We start from the raw sequence: 17,873 nt of genomic DNA on the forward strand, positions 1-17,873 counted from the left end.
AACTCCAGTGGGCTCCAGAACAAAAATGTCTTTGTCAGATCCATCCAAGATTCTAACAACGGAGTGACCCATGGCAATAGGGGACACACTTGAGAATTAAAGCCCTCTGATGCCTCCAACACATGGCCCTTCTATTCTTTAACCCAATTTTCAGTTGGAGGAAAAAAGGGTTGGTTTAGTATATTGACCAGTTAGGGCCATAACAGAAAAACACAACATGCAAAAAAAATCTGTATGTTATTGAGCATTTTTAAATTTTCTTTTTTCTGTTTTTGTTTTGAAAGTCTGAGTTTTTTTTATTTAGTTACCTTTAGAGAGAGGAGAAGTGAGGGAGAAAGCCAGAAATATCAGTGTGCGAGAGAAATACATCAATCGGTTGCTTCTCCCACACCCCCTCCTGGGGACTTGGCCTGCAACCCAGGCATGTGCACTGACTGGAAATCGAACTGGTGACCTTTCAGGTTGCAGACCGGTGTTCAGTCTACTGAGCCACACCAGCCAGGGCTAAATTTTATCTCTACTGTATTTTTTCATTACCATTTATCCCCCTTATACCTTCTTCCCCCTTCCCCCACTCCCCTCTTCCTCCCCCGGCAATCACTACACTGTTGTCCATGTCCACGAGTCCTTTTTCTTTTTTGCTCGATCCCCTGCTTCAGAGTGAGATTTTAAATCATAATGGGAAAAGCTATTCCTTAATTGCTAAAATATCTTTAAAAATAAATAAAGTAGAATAAAATATTTAGGAAAGTCAATACCATTCCCCCCAACGTCAGCTCCCCCTTAGTGAGCGTGAACAATGTGCCAAGCTCTGGACTAGGCTTATTGGTTTGTTTCTATCCTCCCACCTTTAATATTCTTTAACTACTTTCCAGGCCTCGAATGCAAGAGCAGCTAGTGAATTGTGCTGCGTCTTTGCTGCTAGTGCTTTGCCTGGTAGTATCCTGACAGCTGTCCAGCTGCTCTGCTCACTCCTCAGTAGAGGTCGTATCACCCTGGGGAAGGGCAGGGAGCTAGCTGAGCATGGTAAAAATGCAACCCCTTTCAAAGTCGTACTGAGGGAACCAGCCCCCTATTTCAAAAGCCCATCTTCATCCTGAAGTAACTAATCAAGAGGAGCCCATTGAATTTTTAGACATGTTTCCTTCAAGGATGACTATGAGGAAATATTCATCCTAGGACACTTATCGGGAGCTAAAACAGTGGTCCAGCAATGGAGCCAAGTGGGTTTATCACTTGTCTTGCTAGAAAACGAGAGTTGCCGAAGCTCTGGACACCGCCTTAATATTTTATTTAGCACTTATTTATTTATTTACTTCCTTATTTCATCCTCACTCGAGGACATTTTTCATGGCTCTTAGAGAGAGGAAGGGAAAAAGAGAGAATCGTTGATTAGTTGCCTCCTGTATGTGCCCTGACTGGGGATTGAACCCACAACCTAGATATGTGCCCTGACCAGTAATTGAATCCACAACCTTTTGGTGTATGAGACGAGTCTCTGACCAACTGAGCCACACTGACCAGGGTGATATTTTAGTCTTTAATGCTAAGGAAAGTTTGGCCAAACCAGGTTCAAATTTATGAAAACTCAATTTCTGCCCAGCCAGTAGTTTGGAGGGAAGGATGCAGACCATTGCCAATTCTGCATGTGTCAACCTTCCCCCACCTGCCAACCATCCTGGATTCGGGGTAAAGTCAGTCAATACTGATCTAGCTACCGCATCAGGATTCCAGATGGAAGGCGATGTTGCCTGGGGTGGAGAAGCACTCTAGGTCCCTGCCACCTTTACTCCTCAACGAGGAGATCCCAATTCTATCACCAATTCCTAAGGCAGGGGAGTGGAGCTGGGCATTTTAGAACAAGGTTAGCAAGTGGCATCCCTATGTTTACTGCAGCATTATTTGCAATAGTCAAGGTATGGAAATAACCTAAGTGTACATCCGTGGATGAATGGATAAAGAAAAAAATAGTTATATCATATATATGGTATATGTATGGTGTGTAACACACACACAAACACACACACATATATATATATGATGGAATGTTATGCAGCCATAAAAAGGAATGAACTCTTGACATTTGTGACATGACAACATGGATGGACCTTGAGGGCATTATATTAAGTGAAGTAAGTCAGAGAAAGACAAATGCTGTATGATCCCATGCGTGGAATCTAAACAAACAAAAAATAACTGAGCTGATATATATGGAAACAGATTTGTGGTTGCCAGAATGGGTAGCTTCTGGGAGAAATGGGTGAATAAAGTCAAAACCTACAAATGTTCAGTTACAAAATAAATGTCACAGGGATGTAATGTACAGCGTGGTGACTATAGTTAATTATACTGTACTGAATATTTGAAAGTTGCTAAGAGAAGAACTTTTATTTTTTACCTTCATTTAAAAAAATTCTAAATCATGAAAAAACTTTTCAATTGAAGTTGACACACATCATTAATTTCAGGTGCACTGGCAGTGTTAGATATTATGTAACCTGCTAAGTGATTGTCCTGATAAATCTTTCACCCATCTGACACCAGGCATAGTTATTAGAATATTGTTGACTATATTCACTATGTTGTACTTTACATCCCCATGACTCTTCTGTAACAACCAATTTGTACTTCTTAATCCCTCCACCTTTTTCACCCATCTCCCCAAACCCTCTCTCATCTGGCAATGATCAAAATGTTCTCAGGATCTATGAGCTGGTGTCTGTTCTCCTTGTTTGTTTCTTTTGTTTTCCGGATTCACTTGATAGGTATGTATTTATTGACATTTTGTTGTTCATACTTTTTATTTTTTTCCTTCTTAAAGAAGATCCTATAACTCTTCATATAATACTGGTCTGATGGTGATGAACTCCTTTAGTTTCTTCTTGTTAGGGAAGCTCTTTATTTGTCCTTTGGTTCTAAATGATAACTGTACTGAGCAATCTTGGTTGTAGGTCCTTGCTTTTCATCACTCTGGATTCTTGCCAATCCCTTCTGGCTGCAAAGTTTCTGTTGAGAAATCAGCTCATAGTCTTACGGGAGCTCTCTTGTAGGTAACTAACTGATTTTCTCTTGCTGCTTTTAAGATTCTCTCCTTGTCTTTAACCTTTGGCATTGTAATTATGATGTGTCTTGGTGTGGGTCTCTTTGGGTTCATCTTGTTTGAGACTCTGTGTGTCTCCTGCACTTGTATGTCTATTTCCTTCCCCATGTTAGGATGTCTATTTCCTTTACCGTATTAGGCAAGTGTTTTGTCACAGTTGTTTTTTTTTTGAGAAGTGTTTCCTTTTTAAATTTTTTATTTAATTCTTGTTCAAGTACAATTTTCTGTCTTATATTCCCAGCCCTGCCCCCCCCCAGTGCTCCCCACCTCCCTCCCATTTCCACCCCCCACCTTAGTTATTGTCCATGTGTCCTTTATACTTGTTCATGTGAGTCCTTCCCCTTTTCCCCTGTGATTCTCTCCACTCTCCCCTCTGGACCCTGTCAGCCTGTTTTCTATTTCAGTGTCTTTGGTCATATTTTGCTTGTTTCTTTGTTCTGTTGTTTAGATTCCCGTTAAAGGTGAGATGATATGGTATTTGTCTTTCACCGCCTGGCTTATTTCACTCAGCATAATGCTTTCCGGTTCCATCCATGATGTTGCAAAGGGTAGGAGCTCCTTCTTTCTTTCTGCTGCATAGAATTCCATTGTGTTAATGTACCATAGCTTTTTGATCCAATCATTTACCGATGGGCATCTAGGTGGCTTCCAACTCTTGGCTATTGTAAATTGTGCTGCTGTGAACATCGGGGTGCATAGGTTCTTTAGGGTTGGTGTTTCAGTGTTCTTAGGATATACTCCTAAGAGTGGAATTCCTGGGTCAAAAGGCACGTTCATTTTTAGTTTTCTTAGAAAATTCCATACTGTTTTCCATAGTGGTTGTACCAGTCTGCAATCCCACCAAGGGTGAACTAGGGTCCCCTTTTCCCCACAACCTCTCCAACATTTGTTGCTTGTTGCTTTGTTTATGATGGCCATTCTGACCAGTGTAAGCTGGTATCTCATTGTGGTTTTAATTTGCATCTCTCTGATAGCTAGCGATATTGAGCATCTTTTCATGTGTCTCTGGATCCTCTGTATGTCCTCCTTGGAGAAGTGTCTGTTCAAATCCTTTGCCCATTTTTAAATTGGGTTGCTTGTCTTCTTTGTGTGGAGTCGTGTGAGTTCTTTGTATATTTTGGAGATTAAACCTTTGACTGAGGTATCATTGGCAAATATGTTTTCCCAAACTGTTGGTCCTCTTTTTATCTTGATACTGTTTTCTTTAGCCATGCAGAAGCTTTTTATTTTGATGAGATCCCATTTGTTTATTCTTTCCTTTATGTCCCTTGCTCTAGGGGACGTATCAGTAAACATATTGCTGCGTGGAATATCTGAGATTTTCCTGCCAATGCTCTCCTCTAGGGCTTTAATGGTTTCACGGCTTATATTTAAGTCTTTTATCCATCTTGAATTTATTTTGGTGTATGGTGTAAGTTGGTGCTCGAGTTTCATTTTTTTGCATGTAGCTGTCCAGTTCTCCCAACACCATTTTTTGAAGAGGCTATATTTTCTCCATTTTATGTTCCTGCCCCCTCTGTCAAATATTAATTGACTGTAGAGAGTTGGGTTTATTTCTGGGCTCTCTGTTCTATTCCATTGGTCTATGTGTGTATTTTTATGCCAGTACCAGGCTGTTTTGATTCCAGTGGCCTTGTAATACAGTTTGATATCAGGTATTATGATCCCTCCTACTTTGTTCTTCTTTCTCAAAATTGCAGCTGCTATTCGGGGTCTTTTATGGTTCCATGTAAATTTTTGAAGTGTCTGTTCTATGTCTGTGAAATAATGCCATTGGTCCTTTAATAGGTATTGCATTGAATCTGTAAATGGCTTTGGGTAGTATGGACATTTGGATGAAGTTAATTCTTCCAATTCATGAACACGGTATATGTTTCCATTTGTTTGTGTCTTCCTTGATTTCTTTCTTCAGTGTTGTGTAGTTTTCTGCATACAGGTCTTTGACCTCCTTGGTTAGGTTTATTCCCAGATATTTTATTTTTGTTTTTGCTATATCGAATGGGATTTTTCTTGTTTTCTGCTTCTGCTATTTCATTGTTGGTATACCAAAATGCCTTTGATTTCTGGATATTGACTTTGTAACCCGCTGTTTTGCCAAATTCATTTATTAGTTCAAGCAGATTTTTGGCAGAGGCTATAGGATTTTCCAGGTACACTATCATTTCATCTGTGAACAATGCCAGTTTTGTTTCCTCTTTTCCAATTTGGATGCCTTTTATGTCATTTTCTTGTCCGATTGCTGTGGCTAAAACTTCCAATGCTGTATTGAGTAGAAGTGGTCAAAGTGGACAACCCTATCTTGTTCCTGATCTTAGTGGAAAAGCTTTTAGTTTTTCCCATTGAGTATGATGTTGACCCATGGACCCATTGAGTATGATGTTGGCTTTAGGTCTTTCATATATGCCCTTTATTATATTGAGGAATGCTCCCTCTATTCCCACTTTGCTGAGTACCTTTATCATAAATGGGTGTTGTACCTTATCAAAAGCTTTTTCTGCATCTATTGATATGACCATGTGATTTTTGTCTTTGCTTTTGTTTATGTGATGTATTACATTTACTGAGTTGTGAATATCGAACCATCCTTACATCCCTGAGATGAATCCCACTTGGTCATGGTGTATGATCTCTTTGATGTATTGTTGGATGGGATTTGCCAATATTTTATTGAGGGTTTTAGTGTCTGTGTTCATCAGCGATATTGGCCTGAAGTTTTCTTTCTTTGTTGTGTCCCTATCTGGCTTTGGAATTAGGATGATGCCGGTTTCAAAAAAAGAGTTTGGGAGTTTTCCCTCCTTTTGGATTTTTTGGACTAGTCTGTGAAGAATAGGAGTTAGCTCGTCCTTAAAAGCTTTGTAGAATTCTCCTGTGAAACCATCTGGTCCAGGGCTTTTGTGTGATGGGAGTTTTTTGATTCCTGCTTCAATTTTATCTGCTGTTACTGGCCTGTTCAGGTTTTCTGTTTCTTTTTCGTTGAGTTTTGGAAGATGATATTTTTCTAGAAATTTGTCCATTTCACCTAGGTTTTCAAATTTCTTGGCATACAGTTCTGCATAGTAATTTCTTACAGTCCCTTCTATTTCTGTGGTATCAGTAGTAATCTCTCCTCTTTCATTTCTGATTGTGTTTATTTGGGTCCTCTCTCTTCTTTTCTTGATGAGCCTACTTAAAGGTTTGTCTATTTTGTTTATCTTTTCAAAAAACCAACTCCTGGATTCATTGATCCTTAGAATTGTGCTTTTAGTCTCTATGTCATTTAATTCTGCTCTGATCTCAGCTTTTTCCTTCCTTCTACTTGCGCTGGGCTGTCTTTGTTGTTGTTCCTCGAGTTCTTGCAGGCGTCAGGTTAGGTTGTTGGTTTGAAATGTTTCTGTCTTCTTTAGGTAAGCCTGTATTGCTATGAACTTCCCTCTCAGGACTGCCTTCACTGTGTCCCATAAGTTTTGGGTTGTTCTGAGTTCATTTTCATTTGTTTCCAGAATTTTTTGATTTCTTCCCTAATTTCAGTCTTGACCCATTCATTGTTTAATAGCATACCATTCAGTATCCTTGATTGTGGGCATTTTGGGTTTTTTCCTTTGGGGTTGGTTTCCAATTTCAGTCCCTTGTGATCAGAGAAAATGCTTGGTATGACTTCTATTTTCCTGAATTTGTTGAGACTTGTTTTGTGTCCTGTCATGTGGTCTATCTTAGAAAATGTCCCATGTGCATTTGAAAAGAATGTGTATTTATCTTCTTTAGGATGGAGGGCTCTATATATATCAGTTGGGTCCATTTCATCTAGGGTTTTGTTTGATGCTGCAATATCTTTGTTGATATTTTGTTTGGAAGATCTGTCCATTTGTGACAGTGGGGTGTGAAAATCCCCTACTATAATTGTGTTGCTGTCAATATCTCTCTTGAGGTCCTCTAGGATTTTCTTATATATTTGGGTGCTCCTGTGTTGGGTGCATATATATTTATGATGTTAATATCTTCTTGGTGGATTCTTCCCTTGAGTATTATGAAGTGACCTTCTGGGTCTCTCTTTATGACCTTTTTTTTTGAAGTCTATTTTGTCTGATATGAGAATTGCTACGCCGGTTTTTTTTTTTCTTGTCCATTTGCTTGGAAAATTTGTTTCCAGCCTTTCACGTTTACTCTGTGATGGTCTTTTGACCTGAGGTGGGTCTCTGGTAGGCAGCATATGTGTGGGTCATGCTTTCTTATCCATTCAGCTATTCTTTGTCCTTTAATTGGTGTGTTTAATCCATTTACGTTTAAGGTTATTATTGAAAGGTACTTATTCATTGCCATTTATGTACCTGTGTTCCTCTCTATCTCTCTCTTTTCCTTCCTTTCCTTAAATCAGCCCTTTTAGTAATTCTTGTAGAGCTGCTTGGTGGAGGTATATTCTTTTAGGCTTCTTTTGTCTTGGAAGCTGTTCATGTGGCCTTCTATCTTGATTGAGAGCCTTGCTGGGTAAAATAGCCTTGGTTGCAGGCCTCTGGTTCTCATTACTTGGAATATTTCTTGCTATTCTCTTCTTGCTTGGAGTTTCCATTGAGAAGTCAGTAGCCAGCCTTATTGGGGCTCCCTTGTATATTACTTCCTTTTCCTCCCTTGCTGCCTTTAAGATTCTCTCTTTGTCTTGGAGTTTTGCCATTTTAATGATGATGTGTCTTGCAGTGGGCCTCTTTGGGTTCCACCTGATTGGGACTTTCTGTGATTCCTGGATTTGTGTGACTTTTTCCCTGATCAAATTAGGAAAATTTTCTGTTATTCCTCTTTCAAATAGGTTTTCTATCCCTTGTTCTTCTTCTTCTACTCCTTCCAGTATCCCTAGTATACGGATATTATTATGTTTCATATTGTCTTGCATTTCTCTTAATCCCTCCTCACTTTTTCTGAGCCTCTTTTCCTTTAGTTGCTCTGTCTGGGAGTTTCTTTCTACTCTATCCTCTAACTCACTGATGCGGTCTTCTGCCTCATCGATTCTGCTTTTCATACCTTCTCATGTGTTCTTCAGTTCAGAAATTGTTTTCTTCATTTCCTCTTGGCCTTTGCTGATGGTTTCTATTTCCTCTTTCATCTTGATATAGTTTGCGGTGAGTTCATTGTAGCTCCCCTGTAGTTTCTGGTAGCTCGTTGTAAGCTCTTTGAATTTCCTGATAACCAGTGCTTTGAACTCAATATCTGATAGTTGACTTTCCTCCATTTCATCTAACATTCTTTTTGAGACTTCCTCCTTTTCCTTCATTTGGGGATTGTTTCTTTGTCTACCCATTGTTTGTGATACTCTTCTTGTTGGCCTCGGCTTCTTAAATTGATCTGTTCTGATTCCCTGGGTTTATGGTGTGAACTTCTGTGGTAGAATACCTGTGAGATTCAGTGGTGCAGTCTCCTGCAGGTATCTTGGTGTTCTTTGCTTCCACCTACTCCTTTTTGTGTGTGCATGTGTGATCAGTTGGAGGGGGAGGCAAAATGGTTTATGATTGCAGAAGAGTATTTTATGTTGTTTACAGTCACAGTTGGTAGAGAAGAAATAGACAATCTTTAGGCTATGTATAGAGTTAACCATGCTCTTCGACCCAGCTTGCCACTTTTAAGAAAGAATGGGCGGAAGATACGTCTCTTGTTGGGAAGGGAAGGCTTGTGAGTTGTATCTAGAAAGCAGTGTGGTTGCGGGTGGTCAGATTTTGAGGTAAGGTGAGAGTACAGGTTAGTAACTAGGTGTAGCATGTGAGCAAATAGAGTTAATCACTACAGTAATAGAATTCAGGAACCTGTAAGATGGTCTAAGGTCCGAGAGATCTGTTCTGAAGTATTTACCATTGTACAGAACAGCTATTATTTACAATAATATTAGAGCAACATTCACATGACAGACTCTATGTGATCTGTCTGAATGGGGGTTACAGAGCTTGGGTAGTATGCCAAAGGAAAGCAAGTGGCGTGAAGTATAGAAAATTAGCAATACACTGTGGAGGAAAGAACAGGGGAAACCTGTCAAATAGTACGATGTAACCATCCAGGAGTAAGAAACCTGTACAGAAGGAGGAGGAATACAGAGATATTATTAAAATAAAAAAGAAGTGAGAATAATGAAAAAATAATAATACACCTATGCAACAACTTGAGGCTTCTCTGCTATAGCAAAGTGAAATTTGTCTCTGTGTCACTATTGTTGAGATGCCCCCTCTTTAGGTCCCACTATGGTCCTTTCACAGTTCCCAATTATTTGTGTCTCTTGTGGGTAAAAGGAAAGTAAGCAACAAACAAACAAACAGTCCAACACACACACACACACACACACACAAAAGTCAGGAGAAAGGAGGAATAAGTGTAAAGTTTGGGAAGAAAGGAAGAAGGACTAAAATCAGACAAAAAGAGAAATGAGGGACAAAGTATTAAAAGATAGAGCAACAATAAAATTTTAAAAATATAAGATTACTTAGAAAAGAAGTGGCTAAAAAAAAATCTTCCTTTGTTGGTTTCAAACTGTCCCAACCAGTTTTTCTGGTTACAGCAGGACCTCTCTGTGGGCCGGGATGCTGGCACGCACGCTTGCGCACGCACGCAAGGCAGGCTGCTGGATTGGGATGTGGGCGCCCGCACCCCCAGCAGGCTGCCTGGGTCCCGTGGTATCTGGCACTGTCCTTCCCAGTCCTGTGGCGGGACACAAGAGCTCCCGCCCCTCCCCTGGATGGCTGCTGGGCTGGTTGGGCCATGAGGCAAGTTGCTGTCCCAGAACACCTCAGTTCACTTTCCAATAAAGAGTTCTCCACAAAACCTGCCTCTCAGCCCAGCCAAATCCCCAAAAGACCGGCAACAACAGTGTCCTTCTCAATTCCCCCGGGCTGGTGGGCTGGTGACCACAGAGTCTGCAGTTGAACACGGCCCTCTGCCCTGGTTACCCTTTATGTAAACTTGAGCAGACAGGTCTCTGCCCGGTATTGCCCAGCCTTGCCTAGACGGGGAGGGAAGGAGTCAGTTCTCTCCCACAGACCCTGTAGCAGGCTCATGGCTCCCACAGAGTCTGTTGTAGACCTGCTGGGTGCCGGGCTTCCAGAGTTCCCTCCCCAGCAGGCACCCCGGCACTGGCCTCAGACCAGGGCCTCTGCCTCCCGGCCACGGTGGCAGCACCCACACCATCAAGCCCCAGCCAAGATCCCCGCTGCTTCCCATTGCCTGCTGCCTCTTATTGTCTGCACTCAAGTATCAGGCCAGGGGTGCAGCCGCCTTTGTCCTCACTTGCCTTGTGGAGTCCTCACTGACCTACAGCTCTCTGGCCCCTACGTCACACTCTCTGGTCTCTTATTTTCATAAATGCTGGGGAATTGTTGGTTGATTATGCTGTTCCTCAGTAGATCCGCCTGGATTTTCTACCACGTGTATGGGAGCTGGGTTCCCTCCATGCTACTCTGTCCCCATCTTGTCACACTTTTTTCAAATAGGTTTTCAATTCCTTGCGCTCTCTCTTCTTCTGGTACCCCCTGCTGTGAATGTTGGTTGTTCTAAAAGATCCTTACACTATATTCATTTGGGTGGGGGGTGTCTTTTTTTCTTTTCTGTTGTGCCAATTGGGTGTTTTTTGCTTCCTTACAACCCAAATTGCTGATTTGATTCTCAGCTTCATCTACTCTACTGTTGATTTCCTGTAACATTCAGAGCTGTCCGACTTTTTGGCATCTCTGGGCCACACTGGAAGAAGAAGAGTTGTCTTGGGCCACACATTAAATACATTGCAACACGTCATCACAAAGAAATGTCATAAAGTTTTAAGTCAATTTACCGTTTTGTGTTGGTGCGTATTCATAGCCATCCTGGGATGCGTGCAGCCTATGGGCCGCAGGTTGTACACCCCTGCAAATTACTCTTCATTTCAGTTATTGTGTCTGTCATTTCTGACTGGTCCTTTTTTTATGCTGTTGAGGATCTCACTTAGTTGATTGAGCATTCTATAAGCTGTGTTTACAACTCTACATCTACTAGACTGCTCGCCTCCATTTTGTTTAGTCCTTTTTCTGGCATTTTGTTCCGTCCTTTCATTTTGGCCGTGTTTCCTTGTGTCCTCATTTTGGCAGCCTCTCTGTGGTTGTTTCTCCGAATTAGATAGCAGTGCTATGTCTCCCAGGCTTGGTAGAGTGGCCTAATGTAGCATGTATCCTGCAGGGTCCAATGGCACAACCTCCCCTATGACCCAAGCTGAGCACTCAAGGTAGCATCTGTCATGCAGGCTGAGTACACCCTCCCCTTGTAGTTGAGCCTTGATTGTTGTTTGCAGGTCAATGGGAGGGATTTACCCTGAGGCTGATAATCTGCAAGGACTGGCTGTGCCCATCAACCACTGTGGAGGATTGGCTGTATAGGAGCCCACCCACAGAGCAGGACTTAGCTTATGTGGGGCTCTGGTGTCTGCTGAGTATGCCCCTTCCTTGATTGTGTCATCTGTGGAGGTGGTTGAGTGGTGGTGCTTCAACGTGGTCTGAAGCTGTCCACCAGATGCACTGGTTCTGGAGCCTCCCAGGAGGTACAAGCCAAGGTCAACGGCCACCTATGTTCAGCTTGAGGCAACCTGGTATGAGTTACAGGGCAATCTGCAGGTGGCTGCTACTTGTGCTGGGCTTGGAGGTGCCCAGGTGAAGCCAAGCTGCAAACCAAGGCTGAGTGCTATCAGTGCTGGGGCTGGGGCCACTTAGCCCCAGAGAGGTACAGAGTGTGCTGAGGTTGGCTGCTGCTTGTTTGAGAGGTTTCAGGAAAATCTGGAGCATGAGCCAAGAGAGGCCATTCTTGTGGAAAAGCCACTGGAAACTGCTTGGCTGCGTCTGAAAGCTGGATGAGATGGGACCTCAGGGAATGACCAGGGTAGGGCAAACATTGTGAGACAGGTTCAGGATGGAGTCTCAGATATGGTGCCTGGCTACAGGCTTTGTGGGGGGAGGGCTCATCAAAGGAACAATGACCTCTGTCGACACTTCTATCTGAGAGAAAGCTGCCTCCTAGCTCTCGTCCCAATGTAGAACAATTCAGTTCTTCCCCATATGTCTCTGGTGCCTTTCAAACTGCTGCTCCAATGCTGGAGCTCAGAGGGAGTGAGCCCAGGTAAGTTGATGTAGGGTCCCTTTAAGAGGAACTCCCTGGGACTCCAGAACATCCCTGTCTCCCTCAGCTTCAATCCCCACTGGGTTTTTAAAAATATTTTATTTATTTACTTTTAGAGAGAGGGGAAGGGAAGGAGAAAGAGTAGAAGAGAAACATCAATGTGTGGCTGCCTCCCATGCGTCCCCCATCAGGGACCTGGCCCGCAACCCAGGCATGTGCCCTGACTGGGAATCAAACCAGCGACCCTTTGCTTCCCAGGCCCGTGCTCAATCCACTGAGCCACACCAGCCTGGGCATGTTTTTTTTTCTTTTTTATACCCAGAAGTTATGGAGACTTTTCTTCCTGGCTTTGAAGCCCTGGCCTAGGCGACCTGGTGTGGGACCTGGACACTTAGTTCCTCAGGCGGTCCTCTGAAGCCGATATCCCTCCCAATTTGTATCTGCCACATGTGGGCGTGGGACCGGCCATTCTGCGCTTCCACCCCTCCCACTGGTCTCAATGTGGCTTCTTTAATTCCATACTTGTAGGAACTACATCCAGCCAGATTTCAGGTGGTTCTGAGTGATGGTTGTTCTGTAGTTGTAGTTGTAGTTATGATGTGGTGGTGGGAGGCAGTGTGTCCCACACTTACCTATGTGGCCATCTTGTAAGAGAATTTTAAAAGTTCTCACCGTGAGAAAAACTTCTGGAACTAGATGGTGACTGTAACTAGACTTACTGTGGTGATCATTTATGTATATATAAATGGCCTGTCCAGAAGGTATCCAGCCAAGTAATATGAAAAATTGAGACATCTCCCTGGCTGGTGTAGCTCAGTAGAATGAGTGTGGGCTGCAAACCAAAGGGTCACTGGGTCGATTCCCAGTCAAAGCACATGCCTGGGTTGTGGGCCAGGTCCCCAGTAGGGGTCACATGAAAGGCAACCACACATTGATACTTCCCTCCCTCTCTTTCTCTTTCTCTTCCTCCTCTCTAAACATAAATAAAATCTTACAAAAAGCGTGCTCTTCATAAAAAATAGAGACATTTATTGAAGAACATACAAGATACAAGAAACATGGTACATGGGACAATGACGCCTCACTGGTGCCTTCAACATAGGCACCTTGGGACCTCATGCAGGTTTCCCCAGTCAGCTGCCCCATTATATTTTCCTGATTCTCACCAATGGTCTGAAATCGCTTCCCCTTCAAAGTGATTTTTGTTTTCGGAAAAGCCAGAAGTCACAAAGTGCCAAATCTGAGCTGTACAGGACTGGGTCACCTGGGTGATTTAATGTTTCACCAAAAAACTCTGCACAAGACATGATGCAGGAGCGGGTACATTGTTGTGATGAGGCTGCCAAAAAGCAGTTGCCCATCTATGAGGCCTTCTGAATCATGCGAATAGTTTCCATGCAGGAATGTTCAAGCTTAGCAGAGCCCCACAAGTTAGCAGAGCCCCGGTCCTCTCAAGCCCTGGTCAGCCATGACTGTGATCCCTGCCCTTGGCACTCAGTGGCCTGCCTGGTTGGGCTGCTTTGCAGGCAGCTCCCCAGCAGAAGGTCTGCAGCCAGATTCTGTCAGTGCACTCACACGCACTGTCGGCAGCAAAGCTAATAGGCCCATCTGATATTTCCTCCTTTACGTTTCTTCTCCATCTCACCCCAAATTATTCTTTGATGCAACGCAGATTTATGTATGGTCTCAGAGAATCACCTCTTGATCCGTTGACCTTCATACGTCAGCCATCACTGACTGAGGAAATGGAAAAGTATTTCAAATAACCCCAGGTGAGCATCCAGCCTGAACTAAGAGCCACCTTGCACTACCACCAAGTCCTGCACAACCCGTCTCTTCACAAGAGGGAAGAAAAGATCTCTTAGGGATTAGAAATTCCTCAACAGTATTCTGCCGCAGCCCGCTGCAGCAGACGTGATCACGAGGTGAGGCGAGAGACTTAAAAAATAATGGAGAGGACCATAGCTCTGCTGGCATATGGCGAATTTATTCAAGCAATAGCTGTCTTATATACAAACTGTTAAAGCCTAAAGCAAGACTGCAGGGAACTAGAAACAATGTTGTTTTTTCAAAGTTCGAGCACTCCCTTAAGCTACCAAGGGCAAGAAGTTCTCATAACCATCTGGGAACATGACACCTGCGCCAGAGCCTTGTTGTGTCTTTCAAGGCTGGGAACTAAAAGGTTAGGAAAGTGTCAAGGTACCCGCCGGCTCCAGGGACCAGAAACCAAGTTCATCCACCATTCTCACAGTGGAGAACTCTGTCCTTGGTCCCATTATGGCCTGGCGGGCCCCCACAGTATTCACTAAAGCATTTGGTAGTTTCTGAAATTTCACTGTGTGTGGCATCCCCAGGGCACACAGTTGACCCTATATTAATCTTGTCTAGCACTTAATACCTTTCTTAAGTTGGTGGAACTCTGCAATTGTTTTAGCTTATTTCCTGTTTTAGACACATGTCCAAAGTTGTGCTTCTCTGTTGCACCCCACCATAATGCACAACCAAGTATGTTAGCAGCGTTTGCAGGCTGACGTACCTGAGTATTCCACAAAATTAGCATTTAGGGCTGTCACTCTACACCGTTTTACCAAACCCTTAAAAAGAACCACAAGAGAAACAGGTACTTGGACTTGGGGACTGACCCCCCCAACATTTGTCTCACCTTAACTAAACAGATTTTAGTTGCTCATCTGTTGTGTTCTAATGTGTGAATTATTCCCTACCCAAGTCCCTAAATATTTATAAATTTACCTCTTCTACAATGAACTTATGCTTCTTTTTAAAATACTTTAGTATCCCCCTTTTTGCTTTAGCCCCAAGTGGCTAAAGTCAAAACGGGCAAGTTTATAAAACCTGGATCCTGGCTAGAAGTACTCCAGATGGAAAGCAGTCATTGTGAGGAATGCTGATGATGACACCTCCAACCACCCCTACAAGCCATGCTCTGGTGGCTGGAATTGACCACTATTGCCCCAATGTGACAACTCCCATGGGGAAGAAGAAAACTGCCAAGAGGAAAAAGGTCAAGTATTTTGTGAAAGTTTAAAACTACAGTCACATCATACCCACAAGGTACTCTGTGAATATCCCCTTGGACAAAACTGTTTTCGACAAGGACATTTTCAGAGGCAGTGCTCTGAAACCCAAGGCTCCACAGTAGGCCAAGTCAAATTTGAAGAGAGGTACAACAGTAACAAGAACAAACTATTCTTCCAGAAGCTGTGGGTTTAGATCTTTTTGTTCCAGTCATTAAAATTTTAAAAAATGCCCATATTTTTGTATAATTGCACTCCTTGGCTCATCAATATCAATAATTTCCACTTGATACTTAAACACAATGTGACCTCACATGGAAGTTTAATTTCAAGTATACCAGTATTAGCAGTTGAACTGTGTGTGTATGTAATATACACATATAAGTAAACATAGCTATAGCTTATAGAAATTCTTTTTCAATTGGAAACCATGTTCCCTCTGATAATAGGGAATTTCCAAAAGCTAGAGTTTATTTCTTAATAACTCAGACACCAAACTTGGATGGAAAAGGCAATAAAAACACAAACTTGAGACTGTCTTGGACAAAGATGTGTAAGTCCCCAAGCAGGTTTGAGAATGGCTGCCCAGCCCAATGGCTTTTTTCAGGTTTACTGACCTGCACTCTGGCCTCAGGCACATTCATTCGGGCCGCAATGTCCTGTCTGAGAGAGGAAAATCACAAATGTTTAGTATCCAGAGATGTGAATGTTATTTCATTCTTATTTAAATTGTGTTCAGGGAAATGTTACTGATTTATTTTATGTATCAATTGCTTTGGTAGGAAAACTTCACACTATTTCAAGATTTACAGTCAAATTAAATTGACAAAGCATTTTTAAAAATACAAGTCTCATGGGGACACAGTTCCAAAGAACACATGAAATTCTAACTATTGTTTCTGCTAGTGTTATCAACTCCAAAATGACTTACTCTCTGAGGAAATATCTTCACCAGCTTTCAACCATTGCTCTCACCCATTTTATGGATTAAATTACACCTTTAAAAGGCTTGGCTTTTCTATCTATCTATGTAAGAGTGATGCACAGGTTGGAATACATTGCTAGTAGATGGTAAAGGACAACACAAACTCTCTGCCCTTCATTCTTTGTGCTTATTTTTTAAAATTTTAATCACCATCCACCACCCCTGCTATTCTATAGTATGTACCTTGAGTCATGCTTTAGAGGCTATCTCCTGAAGAGCCACGTTTAAGGAGATGCAGAAAAATCACTACTCAAGATAAATAATTTTCAAATGAAGCACTTAAAAATATAAAAACCAAAGCCCAATTGATCTATGGTGAACAGATTTGTCAACATTTAAAATTAAGTTAGGAATTAGTTCTAATAAAAAGTTATTTAAAATAATAGGTACCTTCCTGATTCCCAGTTTGACTCATTTAAATACACCATGACTTTTTTACCTTGAGTCCCAAAAGGCATAACACCCCTCTCCCTCCCCACCTCAAGTGCAGGAGAGCGGCCACCACTCCTCCTCACAGCCTCCAGTCCTCAGTTTGCCTTTAGTTCAGGGGGAAAGAAGGACCTGTGAAAGGGTCCCAAAAGCCGCTGTGGCCCATCGCCACATGCTGGCTGGAAAGGGTGCCAAACCCCGGGAATCTGCTTACCTCATCACCAAGTCAGGGTGGGCGTTGCATTGGAAAATGCACTCCAACTCTTGCAGCTGTACCTCGGTGAACATGGCACGCTGGGCCACCTGCTGCCTGTTCCGTGGCCGTGGATGCTGGACCTCCCGTCCCCGCTCTCCTGGTTTTCGGCCACTATGGCCGCTGGCCTCCTGGTTTTCAACCTTAATGGTGTCGGCCGCACCTGAGCCACCCGGGCCACCGTTGCCGCCTTCTTTCGCTTTTTCTTCAGCTCCTATCACTTTTCCTTCTGCTGATGCTGCTCGGTGCTCAGGTTCTAGCTGCATATCCTTTTCCTCTTCTCCATCTCCGAACAGCGAGATCCCCACAGGCTTCACATCTGCAAAGGAAGAAACCAAAGAAGAATGATCAGGGTGTTATATAGCCTAGGCCATGGGAAGGATAAGGAAAATGGCTGCATCCTAGGGGTGTCCGGTCCACTCCCCTCTCCCAGAAAACATTAGTTTGTTAGACTTGGCTAAACTTCACGTCCTGACCAGCACGAACCATGCAGTTCTCCACCATTCTCATCCACTCCTAGGCTGAAGAAGCTAGCAGCACCCTGGCTCGGCTGGTCCTGGGGCTTCATGCTCTGAGTGCTGTCCATGAGGCGGTGGCTGCTGGACATACTATCACGCAACCTAGCTCCTTCAAGCTTCTTCTAGTGTTTAGTAACAACACTTCACCACCCAGTGCAGGGGGAGGGGTGCGCGTGCTGACATGCGCATGCGGTAGGGGGTTGGTGCGCATGCGGTGGGGGGTTGGACTGCAAAAGGGACTGTCTACTTGCAAGAAGGGCTCTCGTAGGGCGCATGCTTGAGAGCATAACTTCCACCCCCAAGATGCAATTTGGTCCTGACTTGGTGGAGCATCTATCTTTCAGTGGGGGAAGGGGCTATACTGGATCATGAAAACCGATTTCTTGAAGGTATGAGACACAGCTCATACTAGCTCCAGAGACGTTGCAGAAATGTTTACAAAGTAGCTACTACTACCCACCATGTACTT

At 43.1% G+C, this 17,873-nt stretch overlaps 1 pseudogene; it reads right to left on the reverse strand.

Annotated features, from left to right (window-relative positions):
- LOC118974890 (eukaryotic peptide chain release factor subunit 1-like) overlaps positions 1 to 17,493 on the reverse strand; it is a 40,136-nt pseudogene extending 22,643 nt beyond the window's left edge.
- Between the last annotated feature and the right edge of the window lie 380 nt (positions 17,494 to 17,873).

The sequence above is a fragment of the Sturnira hondurensis genome, unplaced genomic scaffold, assembly GCF_014824575.4.
Source record: "Sturnira hondurensis isolate 20B ecotype Veracruz unplaced genomic scaffold, ASM1482457v3 Scaffold0019947, whole genome shotgun sequence".
NCBI classification, from domain to species: domain Eukaryota; kingdom Metazoa; phylum Chordata; class Mammalia; order Chiroptera; family Phyllostomidae; genus Sturnira; species Sturnira hondurensis.